The following is a 5,362-nucleotide window of genomic DNA, read 5'->3' as shown; positions in this document are numbered from 1 at the left end:
CATTTTCAACCAAGAGAGAAATTGTTATCTGTTGTAAGTTTTCTTGAATGTTATGGCAACTAGTTTCTACATCTTCTTCATGTTTAAAAGGGTTCTCATGGAATGCCTCTACAATCTCATCATCCATAAATTGATCATCTTCATAAATACTTTCCAAATGCTCAATAAACTTTTCAAAATACGTGCAACAGTCTTTGACCAGCAACAAGGAAGGACAAGATTCGTTAAACATCTCATAAAATGCAACATGAAAATCAACAAGAGAATATAAGCAACCATTTGGCAAACTTTCATACGAAGACCATGCTTTTCCCTCTAAAGTGGCCATAAGCATCTTCATTAAACAATCCTCATGAAATTCAACCTTACGTCTGCGTACATGCATGTGAAATTTGACCAAATGAAGAGCAGCATCATCTCCTACCTGATCTCTGAATTTTGGTAGATAAGTCTGCTAATCTACCTAAGGCATACGATTTGAAAAGCCTTGAATATGATGTCGATGGATAGGAGCATACCTTCTGGATATAGAACTCATCTCGATTTCTAGATCCTACTACCAGTGGAGTCTTTGAATCAGTTTGGAATCTCCAAATGAATGTTTCAGCCTTCATATGTTTCTGACCATTGTCCACCATCAACAATCAGATCTACAATGAGAAAAAACTTTCCTGGAGAATATTAATTTTCATTCCCCGGCAACAGTGCCAAAACTGTTAGCACTCCTTAATGTCCCAAGGCTAAGAAAGGAAGCCAAGGAGGTAACCTCAAACCAACTTTGGACTTGGTAGCTAGCCCTACCAAATCAGGGAGGGTTCTCTCAAGAACTATCTCACAGTCAATGGAAGTGATTAGAGAGTATGTAGATCTTAGGCTAGGTATTCAGCACGGTAGGGTTAGATTTAGGGTTTGTTTGACAGAAGCACTAGGTCTCAGAACTAGGTCAAGTATCCCAAATGATTAGTTGCAGAGATAAGATGGGGTAAGGTAGATACAATCGGTGGCACAAAGTAATTTTTTCAATTGTAGTATGGGCAGGATAAAAGAAGAATCAAAATGAGCATATGAGTATGAAATCATTTGCCTAGAACAGAAAACACTTATGTGAAAACATAAAATAAAAAAACAGAGCATACTGATCATGAAATATGCTTTAAAACTTAAGAGATAATCACCAGAAGAATAAATATGGATGCCATAAATACCTAATCATAAAATTTATAAAGAAAACTTAAGAAACATAGTGCCACAAATCACACCACAAGAATCCCATGAAAATAGTTGCAACTGCATATATTTCTCCAAAAATTTCTAGTACACTAGTCCAAGAGATGAGCTTCAGGAATCCAACCCCCTCTCTAAGTTCAATCGGGATTCATATATATTAGAAACAACATTCCCCCTATCAGGGGTTGAATCCATCATCCTTGGAACTAATTACATCAATATCTCTAACCATGCCAAAAACTAGGCAGGTTAGAAACCAACTCCCTTTTTACACTCACTGACTTAGTTTGACTTTGAAAGCATTGATTACATTGCAGTTAACTCTTACCATCACTAGAACATTTAATTACATCATGTAAAATCATTAAATTACTAATTACATCAAGCAAAGTTGAATTTTACCATGAAAACTTCGAAAATAGGCTTCTCCACAGAAGCACAGCGAAATGTGCAAAAGCGTAGCGAATTTTGAAAGAGAGTTTGGATTACTTTGGTTGATTTCTGAGCATGGATGAAGGTAGGTATATATATATGAGGATTTATACTAGGCCTCTGAAGCATCAAATCCAAAAAAAAAAAAAACCCATTCTCCCAAAACTACTCCAGAAGCTTAACATGTGGTCCAAACCAGTGGCAGAAGTGTGAAAAAGTGATGGTTTTTTACATTTTCCTACAAATTTGTGAGTTAACATGAAATACAAGGTGGATTTATGAGAATTAAAAGTAAAGACACACGTGCACATACTTTCCATTTGTCATTTGAAGCCTCTGAGAAAAAGTGCAACATGCCCACGTTGCGTTTCTATAGGGTCAAATTTCTGGATTTTTTGCGAACATAAGGCTCAAAGATGGCGAAACATATCTCTAACCATAAAACGTTTTACAAAACTGAGAGAGGTTTTTGTAGATAAGGTTGTTTTTAAGAAAAACCTCTCTCCGGTTTTTGAAATTCATTCCCATCTTTGGAATCCAAGTTTTAACTCGGTCGCTAAAAACGTAACGAGCAATTGTAGAAGTGCAACGAAATTTTACAGAGTGGTTTGGAGGCCTTCCCAGAGGATTTTTGGTCTGAAAGTGGTATGGTTGGAAATATTGAGATTTATTCTATACAATGGAGTCATCAAGCACCGCAAACACCTGCTCCAAACCCCTAAAAATTTGACTTGAAGACAACCTGTGCAAAAGCACAACAAGAGGTGAAAAAGTAGGGCAGTGAAACCTAAAAAACACTCTTTTTTATCCTTCTCTGACATTGGAAAGTTCACCCCTGCTATGGTGGTCTTGTCTCTCTTGAAATTGTTGGAAAATAAACTGGTCAACTTAGAATGGCAGCCCACCTCTTGTATTTTCTCACAAAACCCTATGCAACTTACTTCTTCAAATGATCTTTTGATGAATGTTGAAGCATTGATCTCCTGCATATGAGTTGGCTCATATATGGAGACATGCCCTTCTTTTTTATATTTCTTCTTTTCATTGGTCATGGTGTTGTTTATGCTTGATAAAACCCTAGTTTGAGAGGAGGGAAGGGTAGGGTAGGATTGGGAAAACAGGGGGGAAAAGGGCAACTAGTTTAGGGAAGGGAATGAAGGGGATGGGGATTAGGGAAATTCCAGGGGGTAGGGGTAGATTTTAAGGATACTTGGGAAGTGGAATTTCTTGAAATGGGTGAGGGAAAGAGGGGAAAAATTCAAAAATACAGTCCACACCCAGAAATGAAGCAAAAGTGTAGCGTGGGCTAGGGTTTTTTGGGAAAGTGATGGAAATGAAGGAGATGAGTGTGGTAAATGGTTGTGGGAGGTGTATTAAGTGTGTATAAGGGTGTTAGGGTAGGAAAACTAAGGATTTTTTCACTGAAATGAAGCAAACACTAAAAAACCCAAAAGCACAACGAAGAACCCTAGGAGAGGGATTTCATCATTTTCTGAAGGAAAATCACTGCATGAGGATTGATGAGAGGCTATACTTACTTGTTGGAGAGTCTCTGGAACCTGTAGATTTCTAAATGAACCCTGTTGTGGCTTCCTTTAACCTCCAAACCAAAAGCGCAACGAGTTGTCCAGAAGCGCAGCATGCTAGGGCAGAAGTGTAGCATGCTTGCTGGCAAGGGCTTGGTGATGGAAAAATCAGAGTTTTGAAGGTTGAGGTGAAACTCAATGGTGGAGGAGAGCTCTAGGAAGATGAAATGAAGTGTTTGAATTCTTATATGGTCTCTTTATAGCTTGAAAGTTGATTTTTTCTTTTGGTGATGGTATGACATCACATGTCCTTTTTGAGAAATGATGTGATGTGGTAGTGTATTGTAGCTTTATAACTTTATTTGGAAAGGTTACATCTCCATGAGGGATACATGTACCTTTGAAATATTTTTGAACACTTTTCCCTAATTACTAACTCCCATGATGGTGACTATGGTGATGACATGACTCCCTACATGACTTATAATGACCTGACCTAATGATGACACCAAATGAATATGTAAAACCATGATTTGGAACTTTGAACCTTTACAATATGCATTGATGACCAAAACAATGACCAAGACACTCTTTTAATGCCTTATCACAAGGAGTGATGACATGACCATGATGGCGTTTTATGACCTTGAAAATGGAGGGAGCAGTAATAATACTTAGACACTAACCAATAATCAAATTTTATTTGAAAATATAACAATTTGACCTAAGATCCTATCAGTCGCATGGAAGAGTACATTTAATCATTGGTGACTCATTGAAAAAATTCAGCTAGTGCATCAAAGAGTACAAGAACAACTAGAGAAAAGAAAAGCTAAGTACAAAGCAAGACCTGACAAGCATCGAGTTTATCATGATTTCCAAGTGGGAGATCAAGTTTGGTTGTATATCAGCAAGGAAAGGCTACAAGGTGAACGTAAAAAGCTCAAGCCAATCAAACATGGTCCTTTCAAAATATTGGAGAATATTGGTAACAATGCTTTCCAATTAGATTTACCACCTTACATGCAAATTTATTTTGTTGTGAATGTGGAAAACTTGAGATTGAATGAGCCTCCAATGATTGATGATCAAAAAGAGAATGTTCGAATTCCATCTATTGAAGACTTTGCTCCTGAATATTTAAATGAGTTGTAGGAAGACTCAAATCTTGACAGGAGGATAAAGACTTCATGCAAAGGCAATGTGAAGTATCTTCAAGTGGGGCTCAAAGGTATCAATCCAAGTAAAGCAAGGTGGATTGATATCAAGAAAGTTGTACCCTCACTTACTTGTTGAGTAGAAACATATTTTTGGTGGTCCAAAATCTTCTAGTGGGGAGGAATGATCCCGGAGATTAAAAATATTCTCAAAAATCAAATTCTCCCAAAACTAACACCAAATCGTAGATCTCATAATTCTAATTCCAACGACACTTGAATCACCTCAATCCGACACCATATGAGAAAGTTATCACGTTTTGAATTTTTTGGCAAAGAACTAAAAATTAAACTTGCAAGGTTGACTGGGCATATTGTACGATGATGTGGTGTTGATGTTAGTAGCTGACTATGTAGTACGATTTTCAGTCAGGCCAATCAGGATAGGACAAGTGTTGAGTTTCTATTGCTTGTCGTGATTGTGGTTGGAACAACCACAGGCCATCACATGGCCCAATGAAATGTTGCCATGTGGCCCTATGGGACGCCCCCATGTGGTTGTGGTTTTGGTACCAAAATTATGTTTTATGGACCAATCGACCTCGGCAGGGTTCGACCCCACAACCTCACTGCCATAAAGTGTTCACCTCACCACTAAGCCACACAATGGTTCTTATTAACTATGCTCTAATATTTTATGTTAAAGTGGTTCAGTCAATGCATTTTGGGGGGGACCGGGCGGGTCGGGCAAGCCTCGGGTCATATGGCGTGTTATATGATCGAAGGTAGAAGGCGGAAGGGGTGGGGAGTTGGCCCCCAAACCTAGTCCCATGTTTGTTAACATAACCATCGGCGGAACCAACGAGAGGGATGGGCATGTGGCATCTTGCATGCACCCTAGCCCATGGTCTCATTACTACCACATGCTACCAAGAGCAGAGATTCGGCAGGGGGCGTGTCCTCTGGACAGCACTCCCCGGTCATATGGCACCATGTGATCGACCGGAGCTCGAAAGTTAG

This window comes from Pinus tabuliformis, chromosome 4_2, assembly GCF_031772625.1.
Source record: "Pinus tabuliformis cultivar Carrire ecotype Pingquan chromosome 4_2, CPIR1, whole genome shotgun sequence".
Taxonomy (NCBI): Eukaryota; Viridiplantae; Streptophyta; class Pinopsida; order Pinales; family Pinaceae; genus Pinus; species Pinus tabuliformis.
This window is presented reverse-complemented; position numbering follows the sequence as displayed.